Source organism: Anomaloglossus baeobatrachus, chromosome 3, assembly GCF_048569485.1.
Source record: "Anomaloglossus baeobatrachus isolate aAnoBae1 chromosome 3, aAnoBae1.hap1, whole genome shotgun sequence".
Lineage (NCBI taxonomy): Eukaryota > Metazoa > Chordata > Amphibia > Anura > Aromobatidae > Anomaloglossus > Anomaloglossus baeobatrachus.
This window is the reverse complement of record NC_134355.1, coordinates 171,708,477-171,729,053: the sequence shown is the minus strand read 5'-3', so window position 1 is coordinate 171,729,053 and position 20,577 is coordinate 171,708,477. Positions and strand designations below refer to the sequence as shown.

The 20,577-nt window shown below is 50.9% G+C and overlaps 1 protein-coding gene across 1 annotated transcript in view; it reads left to right on the top strand.

Moving 5' to 3' along the window:
* BUB1 (BUB1 mitotic checkpoint serine/threonine kinase) overlaps window positions 1-20,577 on the top strand; it is a 228,455-nt gene that overhangs the window by 138,276 nt on the left and 69,602 nt on the right. The window lies entirely within an intron of this gene.

Below are 20,577 nucleotides of genomic sequence, written 5' to 3'. Positions count from 1 at the left end.
AGATCTGGTGAATAAGGTGGGTGATCAACCAGCTGCAAGCCCATCTCTGACAGTTTTGCCGTGGTTGCTTGTGCAGTGCAAGCAGAGATGTTGTCTTGCAGGAACAAGATTCCATTGGACAGCTTGCTGCTCCTTTTGGCCTTCAGAGCTGCCTTCAATTGGTCCAAAGTTCAATGCAATACCTTGCATTGATGATGGAACCCTTTGGAAGGGAGGCCACTAGCAGCACACCCTTCTTATCCCAGAGCACAGATGCCATCACCTTAGTGGCTGATTTCTTTGTCGCTCCATTGGGAGACCCAGACAATTGGGTGTATAGCTTCTGCCTCCGGAGGCCACACAAAGTATTACACTTTTAAAAAAGTGTAACCCCTCTTCTCTGCCTATACACCCTCCCGTGGACCACGGGCTCCTCAGTTTTATGCTTTGTGTGGAAGGAGGCACACATCCACTCATGCATTCTCATACATAGTTATGTCGGATGGAAGAAAAGAGGTCCCCAATGGGGTCCCCGGCATGTTCCCTTCTCACCCCACTAAGTCGGCGGTGTTGTTAAGGTTGAGGTACCCATTGCGGGTACGGAGGCTGGAGCCACATGCCGTCTCCTTCACCATCCCTTATGCGGCTCTGGGAGAAGTGGGATCCTATGCGGTCATCCATGTGCTGGGACCGTGCTCCCTCCGCAGCCCCTGGTGGAACCTGCCGGACCGGAGCTTCTTCATCCCCAGGGACCGGGCCCTGCAACTTGAAGGTACTCTGTATCCTCATGTGGGGACTGTACAGGGGTCGCACCTGCTCCCTGGAAGCCGCGGTGGTTCCGTCCGTTATCTTTTCGGCGGACTTCCGCGCCGAGCGTGCCTGCTTGTCGGGCGCGGCCTTGAATTTAGCCCCCGGCTTCGCCGCGGCCTAGTCCGAAAAATCCCGCCCCCGAGCCTGCCTGTCAGAGGTAAGGGCAGGATTACCGACATGACGTCGGCCTTGAGGGCTGGAGCATCCTGCATGTCTCCCTCCCCCCTAATTGACCACTTGGGGACTCCAGATTCCCGCTCTCTGCTAGCGCCGCCCCCGGCTCCACTCCCCCCCCCCCCCCCCCCCCCCTGAGAGCTCCGGCAGCCATTTTTAGCATTCTGCCGGTGGATGCTATTCAGCAGCAAGGCTCTGCAGCTCCGGTGGATCCACGACAGGGAATCTGGAGGACACACTCCGCTCGTGAGCGGTTGGTAAGCCACACCGGTCACCCGGTGCTGGTCCCCCTAAGGTGCCGGGAGATATATATATATAATAGATATATATATATATATATATATATATATATATATATATATATATATATATCTGTTCGGAAAGGCTGTATACCCTTTTCCCATATACCCTCAGTGGTCACTCTCCTAAGAGACAACAGCATGTCGTCCACAAGGAGCAAAGCTACTAAGGCACAGATTTTTTTTTCGCGGCCTGTACCTCTTGTGGGGCTATGTTGCCTGCGTGATCCACCTACCCTCACTGTGATCAATGCTCGACTCTTGCCACGCTTGCTCAGCCGGAGCCTAGGGTAATTGTGGGCCCCTCGGCTCAGGTAGATCCCCCGGCTCCCCCTGAGCAGGCTGCAGGGACAGAGTCACCGGCGTTGGTCTCTTTCGCTGAGAAACTCTCTCACTCACTTTCTCAATCCATTGTACAGTCTATGGACAAATGGTCATCTAAGCTGCTTGAGGCATTGCAGTCCAGACCGGGCTCTTCACAGGCCCCGGTCCCTGTTAGTTTGTCTCCTCCAGGCCCTTCTCGGTCCGCGCCGCAGCGCGCTCCCAGGATAGCCCCTAGGTCCCAGGCGGAGGACTCCTGTCCAGATCGCAGCCCTAGACCTGCTAAGCGGCCTCGCTGGGACTCTTCCCCGGCCTCCTCACGCTGCTCTGGATCCCAGCTTAAGGACTCTCAGGACGACGAGGCGGACGGGGGAGCTCAGGGCTCTGACCCTGACTTCGCCCTTAACCTTGATACCCCTGAGGGGGACGCCTTAGTAAATGATCTTATTTCGTCCATCAACCAGGTGTTGGATCTCTCACCACCGCCTCCTCCTGCAGAGGAGTCGGCTTCTCAGCAGGAGAAACACCAATTTCGATTCCCCAAACGTACGCGCAATACGTTTTTTGATCACTCTAACTTCAGGGACGCTGTCCAGAAGCCCAGAGCGGTCCCGGACAAGCGCTTTGCTAAACGGCACACTGACACGCGTTATCCCTTTCCACCTGAAGTCGTTAAGGGCTGGGCACACTCTCCCAAGGTGGATCCTCCAGTCTCTAGATTGGCTGCTATGTCCGTTGTGTCTGTTGCCGATGGCTCATCCCTGAAGGATGCCACTGACACAGAGCTCTTGGTGAAGTCTATTTATGAGGCCACGGGCGCGTCTTTTGCCCCGGCCTTTGCGGCTGTGTGGGCTCTCCAAGCAATCTCAGCATGTCTGACTGAGATTAATGCTGTCACTCGGAATTCTGCTCCGCATGTGTCTTCCTTGACCTTTTCGTCCTACGCCATGAACGCCGTCCTGGACTCCGCTAGCAGTACGGCTGTAGCATCCGCTAACTCTGTGGCAGTCCGCAGGGCCATGTGGCTGCGCGAATGGAAAGCAGACTCTGCTTCCAAAAGGTTCTTAACTGGTTTGCCTTTTTCTGGCGACCGTTTGTTTGGCGAACGGTTGGATGAGATTATTAAGGAATCCTCGGGAAAGGACTCCTCCTTACCCCAGTCCAAACCTAAGAGACCTCAGCAGAGAAAAATCCAATCGAGGTTTCGGTCCTTTCGTCCCTCCGCCAAGTCCCAATCCTCTTTGTCCAACCGGCCGGAGAAAGGCCAGAGGAACTCCTATGCGTGGCGGTCCAAGTCACGCCCCCAAAAGGCCGCAGGAGGCACTGCCTCCAAGACGGCCTCCTCATGACTCTCGGCCTCATCTTGCCACATCCTCGGTCGGTGGCAGGCTCTCCCGCTTTGGCGACGCCTGGTGGCCACATGTTCAAGACCGATGGGTGAGAGACATTCTGTCTCATGGTTACAGGATAGAGTTCAGCTCTCGACCTACGGCTCGTTTTTTCAGAACCTCCCCACCCCCCGCACAGGCCGACGCACTTTTTCAGGCAGTGGACGCTCTAAAGATAGATGGAGTTGTGATTCCCGTTCCCCTTCAGGAACGTGGTCGCGGATTTTACTCCAACTTGTTCGTGGTGCCAAAAAAGGACTGGTCATTCCGTCCCGTTCTGGACCTCAAGCTGCTCAACAGACATGTGAGAACCAGATGGTTTCGGATGGAATCTCACCGCTCGGTCATCGCCTCGATGTCACAAGGAGACTTCCTAGCATCGATCGACATCAAGGATGCTTATCTCCATGTGCCGATCGCACCAGAACATCAACGTTTCCTGCGTTTCGCCATCGGGGACGAACACCTCCAGTTCGTCGCATTGCCCTTCGGCCTGGCGACAGCCCCACGGGTTTTCACCAAAGTCATGGCATCCGTCGTGGCAGTCCTGCACTCTCAGGGCCACTCGGTGATTCCATACTTGGACGATCTCCTAGTCAGGGCCCCTTCTCGGGTGGCGTGTCAAAGTCTTACCGTCACTCTGGCGACTCTCCAGCAGTTCGGGTGGATCATCAATTTCCCGAAATCCAAGTTGACGCCGACCCAATCACTGACTTACCTCAGGATGGAGTTTCATACCCAGCCAGCGTTAGTCAAGCTACCGCGGGACAAACAGCTTTCTCTGCAGGCGGGGGTGCAGTCACTTCTTCGGAGTCAGTCACACCCCTTAAGGCGCCTCATGCACTTCCTGGGGAAGATGGTTGCAGCTATGGAGGCAGTGCCGTTCGCGCAATTCCATCTACGGCCACTCCAATGGGACATTCTTCGCAAATGGGACAAGAGTTCGGCTTCCCTCGACAAAAACATCTCCCTTTCACTTGCAACCAAAACATCACTTCAGTGGTGGCTCCTACCCACATCTCTGTCTCGGGGAAAATCCTTCCTCCCCCCAACCTGGGCCGTGGTCACCACAGACGCGAGCCTGTCAGGTTGGGGAGCGGTTTTTCTCCACCACAGGGCTCAAGGAACCTGGACTCCAATAGAATCGTCTCTTCAGATCAATATTCTGGAGATAAGGGCAGTATATCTAGCCATATTGGCTTTCCATCGGTGGCTGGAGGGCAGGCAGATCCGAATCCAGTCGGACAACGCCACTGCCGTCGCCTACATCAACCACCAAGGCGGCACTCGCAGTCGTCAAGCCTTCCAGGAAGTCGGGCGGATTCTGCAGTGGGTGGAAGTCACAGGCTCCACCATCTCCGCAGTTCACATCCCGGGCGTGGAAAACTGGGAAGCAGATTTTCTCAGTCGTCAGGGCATGGACGCGGGGGAATGGTCTCTTCACCCAGACGTGTTTCGAGAGATCTGTCGCCGCTGGGGAACGCCGGACGTCGATCTCATGGCGTCGCGACACAACAACAAGGTCCCGGCCTTCATGGCACGGTCTCAGGATCACAGAGCTCTGGCAGCAGACGCTCTGGTCCAGGATTGGTCGCAGTTTCGACTTCCATATGTGTTTCCCTCTCTGGCGATGCTGCTCAGAGTACTACGCAAGATCCGGTCTGACTGCCGTCGCGCCATTCTCGTCGCTCCAGACTGGCCGAGGCGGTCGTGGTATCCGGATCTGTGGCATCTCACGGTGGGTCAACCGTGGGCACTTCCAGACCGCCCAGACTTGCTGTCACAAGGGCCGTTTTTCCATCTGAATTCTGTGGCCCTCAACCTGACTGTGTGGCCATTGAGTCCTGGCTCCTAGCGTCTTCAGGGCTATCTCAGGATGTCATTGCCACCATGAGACAAGCCAGGAAGCCAACGTCCGCCAAGATCTATTACAGGTCTTGGCAAATATTCTTATCTTGGTGCTCTAACGGTTTTCCTCCATGGCCGTTTGCTTTACCCACATTTCTTTCATTCCTACAATCTGGAATGGACAAGGGTTTGTCCCTCGGCTCTCTCAAGGGCCAAGTGTCGGCGCTCTCCGTGTTTTTTCAAAAGCGTCTAGCCAGGCTTCCGCAGGTCCGCATGTTCCTGCAGGGGGTTTGCCACATGGTCCCACCTTACAAACGTCCGTTGGAACCTTGGGATCTTAACAGGGTTCTGACGGCTCTTCAAAAGCTGCCTTTTGAGCCGCTGCGGGATGTCTCTCTCTCCCGTCTTTCTCAGAAGGTGGCAGTTGTATCACTTCGGAGAGTGTCTGAACTTGCAGCGCTGTCATGCAAAGCCCCCTTCCTGGTTTTCCACCAGGATAAGGTGGTTCTGCGTCCTGTCCCGGAATTTCTCCCTAAGGTGGTATCCCCTTTTCATCTAAATCAGGATATCTCCTTACCTTCCTTTTGCCCTAATCCAATTCACCAGTGTGAAAAGGATTTGCACTCTTTGGATCTAGTGAGAGCACTCCGGCTCTACGTGTCTCGCACGGCGCCCCTGCGCCGTTCAGACGCGCTCTTTGTCCTTGTTGCTGGCCAGCGTAAGGGCTCTCAGGCCTTCAAGTCAACCTTGGCTCGGTGGATCAAGGAACCGATTCTCGAGGCCTACCGTACTTCTGGGCTTCCACTTCCTTCAGGGTTGAAAGCCCATTCTACCAGAGCCGTAGGTGCGTCCTGGGCTTTGCGGCACTGGGCGACGGCTCAGCAGGTGTGTCAGGCAGCTACGTGGTCTAGTCTGCACACTTTCACGAAGCACTATCAAGTGCATGCCTATGCTTCGGCAGACGCCAGTCTAGGTAGGCGAGTCCTCCAGGCGGCGGTTGCCCACCTGTAAGAGGGGGCCGTTTTCGGCTCTCTTTATTGAGTTATTCTTTTACCCACCCAGGGACTGCTCTTGGACGTCCCAATTGTCTGGGTCTCCCAATGGAGCGACACAGAAAAAGGGAATTTTGTTTACTTACCGTAAATTCCTTTTCTTCTAGCTCCTATTGGGAGACCCAGCACCCACCCCTGTGCCCTTCAGGCTGGTTGTTCTTTTGTGTACATATGTTGTTGATGTTGATTTGTTCTTATGGTTCATGGTCTTCAGTTCTCCGAACATCCTTCGGATTGAATTCACCCTAGACCAATTTATAAGTTTTCTCCTTCCTGCTTTTGCACCAAAACTGAGGAGCCCGTGGTCCACGGGAGGGTGTTTAGGCAGAGGGGAGGGGTTACACTTTTTTAAAAGTGTAATACTTTGTGTGGCCTCCGGAGGCAGAAGCTATACACCCAATTGTCTGGGTCTCCCAATAGGAGCTAGAAGAAAAGGAATTTACGGTAAGTAAACAAAATTCCCTTTTTTTGCTCTCTGAACTTCTTTGAATGAGGAGAACCGCTGTGCCGCCACTTTTTTGACTGCTCCTTGTTTTCAGGGTCATACAAATAAATCCAGGTCTCATCCATAGTGAAAATAACAAAAAACAACCAATATCCAGCTCACCAATCTTCTGCATAGAGATCCATTTGGTTGGTGCGCGGTATCTGTGGTTGGCGTCCACAGCTGACACAATTATTGAAGAGAAAACTGGAAAGCATATCCAGCACCGATGTCTTAAAAAAAACTTGAACTTTATTAGGTCACAATAAAAAGTATGTACATGGACTAAATAAATCTCTCCATATGTCTTACGCGTTTCAGAGAAGAACTCCTTAATCATAGGCAGATACAAAGAAATGAAGCATATCGTGGCTTAAATAGGTTCCATAGACAACTGGATCTACATATAAAATGGTACCATCAAATGGATATCCATACATAAACGCAATGGATTAAAAAACATCATAATTTATACAAAAACATACAAAGAAACTTTACAAAAAACACTCCTACAATTATATCAGCAAGTTTTAGTAAATATATGACAAGTTAGATTGGAAATTAAGTCCATAAGTCCATTGGGATAACGTGCTTTTAATTTTAAGATCCAAAAGGCTTCTCTAGCAAATAAGAGGCTCTGCCAATCCCATCCTCTATATCAGACCTGGGCAAGGGGCGGCCCGCGGGCCACATCCGGCCCGCCTGCTCTCTGTGACCGGCCCGCCCGTCTTCAGCCGGTGCAGTGGAGCCGGGCTGCAGCGTGCCGAGCAAGGAGAGATCCTGTGCAGGTCCGCACAGTCAGTGCAGGCAGCGGAACGCAGGAGTCTTTCCTCTGTTCCCTGCCGGCACTAATTGTCAGTGACACACGCGCGCTCTGACGTTGTCAGTACTGCGCTGCGTGTGTCATTTCAAAAGTTCCCGCCGGGCAGGAGAAGAAGCAGCACAGCAGACGGAATAATTCATCCTGCACTGTAGGACCTGCGATGATGTCACGCCCATGTGACTGTGTGGGAGGAGACACAGGATGTCGGGCAGAAAGCATTCAAAGCAAGATACTGAATCCTGAAGGAGATGTGGACACATGATGACTGGTAATGAGAAAAGAGGGGACATGAGGGGGAGGGGGGCTGCAGGGTGAGTGCATATGTGGGAACATGGAGCTGCAGGGTGAGTGGCATATGTGGGAACATGGAGCTGCAGGGTGAGTGGCATATGTGGGAACATGGAGCTGCAGGGTGAGTGCATATGTGGGAACATGGAGCTGCAGGGTGAGTGGCATATGAGGGAAGATGGAGCTGCAGGGTGAGTGGCATATGTGGGAAGATGGAGTTGCAGGGTGAGTGGCATATGTGGGAAGATGGAGCTGCAGGGTGAGTGGCATATGTGGGAACATGGAGCTGCAGGGTGAGTGGCATATGTGGGAAGATGGAGCTGCAGGGTGAGTGGCATATGTGGGAAGATGGAGCTGCAGGGTGAGTGGCATATGTGGGAAGATGGAGTTGCAGGGTGAGTGGCATATGTGGGAAGATGGAGTTGCAGGGTGAGTGGCATATGTGGGAAGATGGAGTTGCAGGGTGAGTGGCATATGTGGGAAGATGGAGCTGCAGGGTGAGTGGCATATGTGGGAACATGGAGCTGCAGGGTGAGTGGCATATGTGGGAACATGGAGCTGCAGGGTGAGTGGCATATGTGGGAACATGGAGCTGCAGGGTGAGTGGCATATGTGGGAACATGGAGCTGCAGGGTGAGTGGCATATGTGGGAAGATGGAGTTGCAGGGTGAGTGCATATGAGGGAAGATGGAGTTGCAGGGTAAGTGGCATATGAGGGAAGATGGAGTTGCAGGGTGAGTGGCATATGAGAGCTGCAGACTGACAGAAGGATGTGAAGGGGTGCAGAGTGTTTGAGAGGGGTAAGTTGGGGTACAGGCAGGGTGAAATATGTGGGCAGGGTGTGTGACATATGGGGGTGTAGTGTGTGTGATATGGGGGTGCAGGCTGTATGGGGAGCAGGGTGTGTGACATGGGGGTGTAGTGTGTGAGATATGGGGGTGCAGGCTGTATGGGGAGCAGGTTGTGTGACATGGGGGTGTAGTGTGTGATATGGGGGTGCAGGCTGTATGGGGAGCAGGGTGTGTGACATATGGGGGTGTAGTATAATACAGGTGTGCTATATATGGGGTGTAGTGATGTAGTATATTACAGGTGTGCTATATGGAGGTGTAGTATATTACAGGTGTGCTATATGGAGGTGTAGTATATTACAGGTGTAGTATATGGGGTGTAGTGATGTATATTACAGCTGTATATAGGGGTGTAGTGATGTAGTATATTACAGGTGTACTATATGGAGTTGTAGTATATTACAGGTGTGCTATATGGAGGGGTAGTATATTACAGGTGTACTATATGGAGGTGTAGTATATTACAGGTGTGCTATATGGAGGGGTAGTATATTACAGGTGTAATATATGGAGGTGTAGTATATTACAGGTGTGCTATATGGAGGGGTAGTATATTACAGGTGTACTATATGGAGGTGTTGTATATTACAGGTGTGCTATATGGAGGTGTATATTACAGGTGTATATAGGGGTGTAGTGATGTAGTATATTACAGGTGTACTATATGGAGTTGTAGTATATTACAGGTGTGCTATATGGAGGTGTAGTATATTACAGGTGTGCTATATGGGGGTGTACTATATTACAGGTGTAGTATATGGGGTGTAGTGATGTAGTATATTACAGGTGTGCTATATGGAGGTGTAGTATATTACAGGTGTGCTATATGGAGGTGTACTATATTACAGGTGTAGTATATGGGGTGTAGTGATGTAGTATATTACAGGTGTATATAGGGGTGTAGTGATGTAGTATATTACAGGTGTACTATATGGAGTTGTAGTATATTACAGGTGTGCTATATGGAGGTGTAGTATATTACAGGTGTGCTATATGGGGGTGTACTATATTACAGGTGTATATAGGGGTGTAGTGATGTAGTATATTACAGGTGTACTATATGGAGTTGTAGTATATTACAGGTGTACTATATGGAGTTGTAGTATATTACAGGTGTGCTATATGGAGGTGTAGTATATTACAGGTGTGCTATATGGAGGTGTAGTATATTACAGGTGTGCTATATGGAGGTGTAGTATATTACAGGTGTGCTATATGGAGGTGTACTATATTACAGGTGTAGTATATGGGGTGTAGTGATGTAGTATATTACAGGTGTATATAGGGGTGTAGTATATTACAGGTGTGCTATATGGAGGGGTAGTATATTACAGGTGTACTATATGGAGGTGTAGTATATTACAGGTGTGCTATATAGGGGGTGTAGTGATGTAGTATATTACAGGTGTGCTATCTGGAGGTGTAGTATATTACAGGTGTGCTATATGGAGGTGTAGTATATTACAGGTGTAGTATATGGGGTGTAGTGATGTAGTATATTACAGCTGTATATAGGGGTGTAGTGATGTAGTATATTACAGGTGTACTATATGGAGTTGTAGTATATTACAGGTGTGCTATATGGAGGGGTAGTATATTACAGGTGTACTATATGGAGGTGTAGTATATTACAGGTGTGCTATATGGAGGGGTAGTATATTACAGGTGTACTATATGGAGGTGTAGTATATTACAGGTGTGCTATATGGAGGGGTAGTATATTACAGGTGTACTATATGGAGGTGTTGTATATTACAGGTGTGCTATATGGAGGTGTATATTACAGGTGTATATAGGGGTGTAGTGATGTAGTATATTACAGGTGTATATAGGGATGTAGTATATTACAGGTGTACTATATGGAGTTGTAGTATATTACAGGTGTGCTATATGGAGGTGTAGTATATTACAGGTGTGCTATATGGGGGTGTACTATATTACAGGTGTAGTATATGGGGTGTAGTGATGTAGTATATTACAGGTGTGCTATATGGAGGTGTAGTATATTACAGGTGTGCTATATGGAGGTGTACTATATTACAGGTGTAGTATATGGGGTGTAGTGATGTAGTATATTACAGGTGTATATAGGGGTGTAGTGATGTAGTATATTACAGGTGTGCTATATGGAGGTGTAGTATATTACAGGTGTGCTATATGGGGGTGTACTATATTACAGGTGTAGTATATGGGGTGTAGTGATGTAGTATATTACAGGTGTAGTATATAGGGGTGTAATGATGTAGTATATCGGAGGTGTATTATATAGTGGTGTAGTATAATACAGGTGTATATGGGGGTGTAGTATATTACAGGTGTAGTATATAGGGGTGTAGTGGTGTAGTTTATTACAGGTGTAGTATATGGAGGGGGTGTAGTGATGTAATATATTGGGTAGAACTGAGGTAATTATATTAGTCCGGCCCTCTAAACCAATCCCAATTTCTCATGCGGCCCCATGGGAAAATTAATTGCCCACCCCTGCTCTATATGGTTTATTTACTCTTTCCACTCCTTGTACCTTTTAACCCCATAGCGACGGCCTAACGTCTCAAGACGTCGGAAAAACAGGGTACTTATTCTGTTCCGACGTCTTGAGACGTCAGGCCGGAAAAAGCTTGTAGCGCCCCCCAGTGACGAAAAATCTCGGGGGTTTCAGCTACCGGTGGTAGCTGAGACCCCCAAGATTATGAATCGGGGTGTTTTGGTTTTTTTTGGACCCCGATAATGTGATCGCCGGTATACACCGTATACCGACGTACACATAAAAAAAAAAAAAAAAAAATGGCAAATAATACTGATTTCTTTCTCATCTGACATAATCAAACATGTCAAAAGATAAAGAAATATAATCCTCTAGTGCCCCCAAAGCCCCTGGTACTGGTGAAATCAACCCCCACCGGACGTCCAAAATGGCGCCGCCGCGCGCCGAAAAGTGCTGCCGCCGCCGGCTCTGCATTCATTTCCCTCCGATCTGAAATGATCAAACATTTCAGATCAGAGGGAAATGTCCTCCCCTGACCCCTCCTCCGGTACACCGGAGATCTCTGGTCCCCCGGAGCACCCTCCGTTTCTCCAGAGCGCTCCCCCTTTCCTCCTCTGGAGCGTGCAAGATGGCGGCGCGCAGCGCACAGTAGCGCGCGGCTGCATTCATCCTGCTCTTTCTGCCGCATGTGACATGTCACATGCGGCAGAAAAGTTATCGCCAGGTCTCCCGCAGTCACCCCCCCCTCAGGCCCCGGTCTTCCGTTACCTGGCTTCTGCTCCATCCCCGCGATCACTCCGCCTTCTCTGGCGGCGCATGTGCAGACAGCGGCTGTCAGCTGGATCCTTGCAAGCAGGGTCGCTGACCGCGCTGCTTGCACATGCTGCTGTACTGTGGACCAGGGGAGAGTGAGTGCAGTAATCTGCAGCCACACTCCTCACATGGAGAGACTGCTGTTCTAGAAAATGGGGGGTACGTTCTGTGAGCATGCCCCTCATATTCTGAAATGAGGTTACTGCATGTCACTCTGTCCTAGGTTGGACCGGGGCAGTGTGAGTGCAGTATTCTCAGATTACTGCACCCACACTGCTCATGGAGAGCTTGCTCTTCCAGAAAATGGGGGATACGTTCCCTGAACATGCCCCCCATATTCTAGAAGGTCCAGAGTCGCCAAGGGACCTCCAAAATGGATTACAGCGACAAATTTATCTATTTTCAATAAATTGGTGAAAAAGCAATGTTTCGGGGAGTTTTTTTTTCAAATTTTTTTTTTGTCTTTTATTTTTTTTCTATTACTGACTGGGTTAGTGATGTCTGGTATCTGTTTAGATGCCGTGACATCACTAACCCCAGGGCTAAATGCCAGGTGACATTACAGCTGGTATCAACCCCGTATATTACCCCGTTTGCCACCGCACCAGGGCGCGGGATGAGCTGGAGCGAAGCGCCAGGATTGGCGCATCTAATGGATACACCACTTCTGGGGTGGCTGCGGCCTGCTATTTTTAGGCTGCGAAAAGTCCAATAACCATGGCTCTTCCCACCCTGAGAATACCAGACCCCAGCTGTCCGCTTCACCTTGGCTGGTGATCTAATTTGGGGGGGACCCCATGTTTGTTTGTTTTTTTTTAAAAAACGCCTGGGGAGCCCTCCAAATTGATCACCAGCCAAGGTGAAGCTGTCAGCTGTGGTTTGCAGGCTACAGCTGTCTGCTTTACCCTAGCTGGCTATCAAAAATAGGGGGGACCCCACGTCGTTTATTTTAATTATTAATTTTTTGGGGGCCTAAATACAAGGCTAGGCACCCTTTAGTGCCACATGAAAGTCACTGAAGGGCGCCAGCTTAGAATATGCAGGGGAATGAGACGTTATATTTGTTTGACATCTATCCATTCATCCATTGTAGCACTTTAGGCTGTGCGCCCACAATCAGGGTTTGCAGCGTTTTGGGCGCAGAGTGTTTTCCCTGCATCCATAACGCTGCGTTGTGCAGTAGAAGCACAGTGGAAGGATTTTTAGAAATCCCATGCCCACTGTGCTTCTTTTCTTCGGCGCTCTATTGGGAGACCCAGACGATTGGGTGTATAGCACTGCCTCCGGAGGCCACACAAAGCAATTACACTAAAAAGTGTAAGGCCCCTCCCCTTCTGGCTATACACCCCCAGTGGGATCACTGGCTCACCAGTTTTCTGCTTTGTGCGAAGGAGGTCAGACATCCACGCATAGCTCCACTGTTTGTAGTCAGCAGTAGCTGCTGGCTCTATCGGATGGAAGAAAAGAGGGCCCATATAGGGCCCCCAGCATGCTCCCTTCTCACCCGCGGTGGTGCTTGTAAGGTTGAGGTACCTATTGCTGGTACAGAGGCTGGAGCCCACATGCTGTTTTCCTTCCACATCCCCTGGAGGGCTCTGTGGAAGTGGGATCTTGCCGGCCCCCAAGCCCTGGGGCCGGGCTCCATCCACAGACCCATAGAACCTGCTGGATTGGGAGCGGGAGTGCCGTTCAGGGACATGGCCCTGCAACTTTCAGGTACTCTGTGTCCCCGGCAGGCACGGACACTCTCAGGGCTTGCTGAGCGTTGTAGTGCGCCGGGGACAGTGGCGCTGTACGCTGGGGGTTAGGTCACTGCAGCTTTGCTGAGTGACGTTGTGTGTTGGGAACTACTGCGCCGACCGCTCCTGGAGCGGCGGCGCAGCTGCGACTTGTGGTGCGCCGGGGGCTTTGCGCCGACCGCGCTTTTACGGCGGCGGCGCTTCTAACTTTAGCCCCCGGCTTCTGCGGCCTAGCGCCGCTTCGTTCCCGCCCCCACCCTGTCAATCAGGGTAGGGGAGAGACGCTGCTCAATGGCAGCGCCGAGGGCTGGAGCTTTATTTACATGCTCCAGCCCTCTCATTAGGCACAGGGGGAAGCAGACTTCCCGCTCTTCGTCGGTGTACGCCCAGGGCCCGCCCCCCCTCTCCACAAGGACGCCGGCAGCCATTACACATGCGATCTGGCTGGGGAAAGGCAGCAGGCTCTGGGAGACCCAGACTAGAGGGATTTCTGGCGACCACACACCGCTCCTAAGCGGGCGGTAAGCTGCACAGTAGTGCTGGCCCCACTAGTGCCTCAGTGATATATTAGTGTACTTTTTTCTTGGTACCATATATATATTTAGTTGCACTGTAAGGTCGCTTCTTGGCTGGACACCCTGTACTGCTCTGAGGAGGCAGCAACATGTCATCCGCAAAACGCAAGGCTGCCAAGGCACGGGCTGTGTGCACTGTTTGTACTGCATGTGGGGCTGATCTACCGGCAGGCTCCAATGATTCACATTGTGTGCAATGTTCAGTCCCAGTGGCACTTCGTCAGCCAGAGCCTATTGTGGTGGTAGCCCAGGCAGAGACGCCTGTGAACCCTGCCCCGGTGACGGGGACAGACTTTGCAGTGTTTGCTGATAAAATGTCTGAGGCTATGACAAAAATCCTGGAGACCTTGCAGGCCAGGCCAGTTCCTCAGACCATGGACACTGCTGTGGCTATGCTCTCTGGTCCCCCTCAGTTGGAACTAATCCGTACTTCAAGGGGGTCTCAAGCATCACAAGCTGAAGTCTCTGACTCAGATGACAGTCCCAGGCAGCCTAAGCGAGCTCGCTGGGAAAGACCCTCCACGTCATCACACTGCTCAGGGTCTCAGCGAGAAGAGTCTCTCTGTGATGAGACTGAGGACGGTGATCAGGATTCTAATCCTGAGGCTCCTCTCAATCTGGATGCCCCTGATGGTGACGCCATGGTTAATGACCTTATATCGGCGATTAATAGACTGTTGGATATTTCTCCCCCAGCTCCTTCAGCAGAGGAGGCAGCTGCACAGCAGGAGAAGTTCCATTTCCTGTATCCCAAGCGTAAATTAAGTGCTTTTTTGGACCACTCTGACTTCAGAGAATCAATCCAGAAGCACGACGCTCATCCAGACAAGCGTTTCTCTAAACGTTCTAAGGATACCCGTTATCCTTTTCCCTCTGAAGTGGCCAAACGCTGGACCCAGTGCCCAAAGGTGGATCCCCCAATTTCCAAGCTTGCGGCTAGATCCATAGTCGCAGTAGAGGATGGCGCTTCACTTAAAGATGCCAACGACAGACAGATGGACCTTTGGTTGAAATCTGTCTATGAAGCTATCGGCGCGTCGTTTGCTCCAGCATTCGCGGCCGTGTGGGCACTACAAGCTATTTCAGCTGGTTTAGCACAGGTGGATGCTATCATGCATCCAGCAGTGCCACAGGTGGCGTCCCTAACTTCGCAAATGTCTGCGTTTGCGACCTATGCTATCAATGCTGTCCTAGAATCTACGAGCCGTACCTCTATGGCGGCCGCCAATTCTGTGGTTTTGCGCAGAGCCTTATGGTTAAAGGACTGGAAAGCAGATGCTGGTTCCAAAAAATGCTTAACCAGCTTGCCATTATCTAGAGACAGACTGTTTGGTGAGCCATTGGCTGAAATCATAAAACAGTCCAAGGGTAAGGACTCTTCCTTGCCAAGGCCCAGAGCAAGTAAACCTCAACAGAAAAAGTGGCAGTCGAGGTTTCGGTCCTTTCGAGGCTCGGGCAAGCCCCAATTCTCCTCGTCCAAAGGGACTCAGAAAGGACAAGGGAGCTCAGATTCCTGGCGGGCTCACTCACGCCCCAGGAAAGCAAATGGAGGAACCGCTTCCAAGGCGGCTACCTCATGACTTTCGGCCTCCTCCCTCCGCATCCTCGGTCGGTGGCAGGCTCTCCCGCTTTTGCGACATTTGGCTGTCACAGGTCAAAGACCGGTGGGTAACAGACATTTTGTCTCGCGGGTACAGAATCGAGTTCAGTTCTCGGCCTCCACTTCGGTTCTTCAGAACCTCCCCACACCCCAACCGAGCAGATGCCCTGCTGCAGGCGGTGGACTCTCTAAGAGCAGAAGGAGTCGTGATCCCTGTCCCCCCTCTGGAACGGGGGCGAGGATTTTACTCCAATCTCTTTGTGGTTCCAAAAAAGGACGGCTCCTTCCGTCCTGTTCTGGACCTAAAACTGCTCAACAAGCATGTGAACGCCAGGCGGTTCCGGATGGAATCCCTCCGCTCAGTCATTGCCTCAATGTCCCAAGGAGATTTCCTAGCATCAATAGACATCAAAGATGCTTATCTCCACGTGCCGATTGCTACGGAGCACCAACGCTTTCTGCGCTTCGTGATAGGAGACGAACATCTTCAGTTCGTGGCTCTGCCATTTGGTCTGGCGACAGCCCCCCGGGTGTTCACCAAGATCATGGCAGCAGTGGTAGCAGTCTTGCACTCTCACGGACACTCTGTGATCCCTTACTTGGACGATCTACTGGTCAAGGCACCCTCTCAGGAGGCATGCCAACTCAGCCTGAATTTTGCACTGGAGACTCTCCAGGCGTTCGGGTGGATCATCAACTTCCCAAAGTCAAATCTGTCACCGACCCAATCACTAACGTATCTTGGCATGGAGTTTCATACTCTCTCAGCGATAGTGAAGCTTCCGCTGAGCAAGCAGCGGTCACTACAGACAGGGGTGCAGGCTCTCCTTCAAAGTCAGTCGCACTCCTTAAGACGCCTCATGCACTTCCTCGGGAAGATGGTGGCGGCAATAGAGGCGGTTCCGTTTGCGCAGTTTCATCTGCGTCCACTTCAATGGGACATTCTCCGCCAATGGGACGGGAAGTCGACATCCCTGGACAGGAAAGTCTCTCTTTCCCAGACGGCCAAGGACTCTCTGCAGTGGTGGCTTCTTCCCACCTCATTATCACAGGGAAGATCCTTCCTACCACCGTCCTGGGCGGTGGTCACGACAGACGCGAGTCTGTCAGGGTGGGGAGCAGTGTTTCTCCACCACAGGGCTCAGGGTACGTGGACTCAGCAGGAGTCCAGCCTTCAGATCAATGTTCTGGAAATCAGAGCAGTGTTTCTTGCCCTACTAGCCTTCCAGCAGTGGCTGGAAGGGAAGCAGATCCGAATTCAGTCGGACAACTCCACAGCGGTGGCATACATCAATCACCAAGGAGGGACTCGCAGTCGGCAAGCCTTCCAGGAAGTCCGGCGCATTATGATGTGGGTGGAAGCCACGGCCTCCACCATATCCGCAGTTCACATCCCCGGCGTAGAAAACTAGGAAGCAGACTTCCTCAGTCGCCAGGGCATGGACGCAGGGGAATGGTCCCTTCACCCGGACGTGTTTCAGGAAATCTGTCGCCGATGGGGAAGGCCGGACGTCGACCTAATGGCGTCCCGGCACAACAACAAGGTCCCAACCTTCATGGCACGGTCTCGCGATCAAAGAGCTCTAGCAGCAGACGCCCTAGTGCAAGATTGGTCGCAGTTCCGGCTCCCTTATGTGTTTCCACCTCTGGCACTCTTGCCCAGAGTGCTACGCAAGATCAGATCCGACTGCAGCCGCGTCATACTCGTCGCTCCAGACTGGCCGAGGAGGGCGTGGTATCCGGATCTGTGGCATCTCACGGTCGGCCAACCGTGGGCACTGCTAGACCGACCAGACTTACTGTCCCAAGGGCCGTTTTTCCATCGGAATTCTGCGGCCCTCAACCTGACTGCGTGGCCATTGAGTCCTGGATCCTAGCGTCTTCAGGCTTATCCCAAGGGGTCGTTGCCACCATGAGACAGGCTAGGAAGCCCACGTCTGCTAAGATCTACCACAGAACGTGGAGGATATTCTTATCCTGGTGCTCTGCTCAGAGAGTGTCTCCCTGGCCATTTGCATTACCTACCCTTCTTTCTTTCCTCCAATCTGGGTTAGAAAAAGGTTTGTCGCTCTGCTCCCTTAAAGGGCAAGTCTCGGCGCTATCCGTCTTTTTTCAGAAGCGTCTAGCACGACTTTCTAAGGTGCACACGTTCCTACAGGGGGTTTGCCATATAGTTCCCCCGTACAAGCGGCCGTTAGATCCATGGGATCTGAACAGGGTACTAGTTGCCCTCCAGAAGCCGCCCTTCGAGCCTCTGAAGGAGGTTTCACTTTCTAGACTATCACAGAAAGTGGCTTTTCTGGTAGCGATCACATCTCTTCGGAGAGTGTCTGAGCTAGCAGCGTTGTCTTCCAAGGCTCCCTTCCTGGTCTTCCACCAGGACAAGGTAGTGCTGCGCCCCATTAAGGAGTTTCTCCCGAAGGTGGTATCCTCTTTTCATCTTAATCAGGATATCTTTTTGCCTTCGTTTTGTCCTCATGCAGTTCATCGGTATGAGAAGGATTTACATTTGTTGGATCTGGTGAGAGCACTCAGAATCTACATTTCCCGCACAGCGCCCCTGCGCCGTTCGGATGCACTCTTTGTCCTTGTCGCTGGTAAGCGCAAAGGGTCGCAGGCTTCTAAGGCCACCCTGGCTCGATGGATCAAAGAACCAATTCTTGAAGCCTACCGTTCTGCGGGGCTTCAGGTTCCATCAGGGCTGAAGGCCCATTCTACCAGAGCCGTGGGTGCGTCCTGGGCATTGCGACACCAGGCTACGGCTCAACAGGTGTGCCAGGCAGCTACCTGGTCGAGTCTGCACACTTTCACCAAACATTATCAGGTGCATACCTATGCTTCGGCGGACGCCAGCCTAGGTAGAAGAGTCCTGCAGGCGGCAGTTGCCTCCCCGTAGGGGAGGGCTGTCTTGCAGCTCTAACATGAGGTATTTCTTTACCCACCCAGGGACAGCTTTTGGACGTCCCAATCGTCTGGGTCTCCCAATAGAGCGCCGAAGAAGGGAATTTTGTTACTTACCGTAAATTCCTTTTCTTCTAGCTCTTATTGGGAGACCCAGCACCCGCCCTGTTGGCCTTCGGGATTTTTGGTTTGTTTGCGGGTACACATGTTGTTCATGTTGAACGGTTTTCAGTTGTCCGATGTTACTCGGAGTGAATTTGTTTAAACCAGTTATTGGCTTTCCTCCTTCTTGCTTTTGCACTAAAACTGGTGAGCCAGTGATCCCACTGGGGGTGTATAGCCAGAAGGGGAGGGGCCTTACACTTTTTAGTGTAATTGCTTTGTGTGGCCTCCGGAGGCAGTGCTATACACCCAATCGTCTGGGTCTCCCAATAAGAGCTAGAAGAAAAGGAATTTACGGTAAGTAACAAAATTCCCTTCTTCTCTGCAGCATAAACCGACCTGTGGCGCAGCTTCCCGAGCCTCAGCATGTCAATTTATGCTGCGGAGACCAGAGTGTTCTCTGCAGGTAGCTTAGAGCTCCACAGCAGCCTGAACCCAAATCGTGGACATGGGCAGCTGCGTTCTCCCGTGAACAACACTCACATCTCTGCAGGAAGGCTGACACTGTGTGCTAGATGCTGTGTCGCTGGATCATGGCCACATAGCCTAAAAGTGAGAAATTTGTTGCTACAGCAACATTTTTGTGAAGTACCTGTAGATTCAAAATGCTTACTATACTCCTGAATAAAATCCAGTTTCCAAAATGGGGTCACTTGTGGGGGGTTTCTGCTGTATAGGTACCCAAGGGGCCTGCTAATTTGACATGGTGCCCGCAATTTATTTCAACTTTTCCAGAATTCAAATGGTGCTCCTTCCATTCCAAGCCCTCCCATTTATCCAAAAAGAGGTTTTTGGCCACATGTGGGGTATCCCTGTGCTCATAAGACATTGGATAACAACCTGTTGGGTCCACGGTTTGTTGTTGCCTCTTGAAAAAGTAAGAAATTTGATGCTAAAGCAACATTTTTGTGAAAAAAATGAAAATTTTCAATATGGCAACCTAAGCTTATCAAATTCTGTGAAGTACTCTTGGATTCAAACTGCTCACGATACACCTAGATAAAAGCCTTGAAGTGTCTTGTTTCCAGAATGGGGTCACTTGTGGGGGACCTCCACTGTTTAGGCACCTTAGGGGCTTTCCAAATGCAACATAGCGTCCGCTAATGATTCCAGCCAATTGTGCAGTCAAATGGCGCTCCTTCCGTTCTGAGCCCTGCTGTGCACCCAAACAGTTGATTTCCACCACACATAAGGTATCAGCATACTCAGGAGAAATTGCACAATAAATCTTATGCTGAATTTTTTCCTTTTACACTTGTAAAAAAAAAAGCTACCTGGTTAAAGTAACAATTTTGTGGTAAAAATGTATTTTTTTATTTTCACAGCTCAACATTATAAACTTCTGTGAAGCACCTGAGGGTTCAGGGTACTCACCAAACATCTAGATAAATTCCTTCAGGGGTCTATTTTCCAAAATGGGGCCACTTGTGGGGGACCTCCACTGTTTAGGCACCTCAGGGGCTCTCCTAATGCAACATGCGTCCGCTATTGATTCCAGACAATTTTGCAGTCAAATGGCACTCCTTCCCTTCCGAGCCCTGCTGTGCGCCCATACAGTTGATTTCCACCACATATAAGGTATCGCCAAACTCAGGAGAAATTGCACAATACATTTCATGGTGACTTTTTTCCTGTTACCCTTGTGAAAAAAAAGCTACCTGGTTGAAATAACAATTTTGTGGTAATTTTATTTTTTTTATTTTTATGGCTCAACGTTTAAAATTCTGTGAAGCACCTGGGGGGGTTCAGGGTACTCACCAAACATCTAGATAAATTCCTTGAGGGGCCTAGTTTCCAAAATGGGGTCACTTGCATGGGATTTCTGCTGTTTAGGTACCTTAGGGGACCTCCAAATGCGACATGGTGCCCACAATCTTTTTCAGCCAAATTTCCTTTCCAAAATTCAAATATTGTTCCTTCCGTTCCAAGCCCTCCCATTTGTCCAAACAAAGGTTTCAGACCACATGTGAGGTAACAAACCTTGA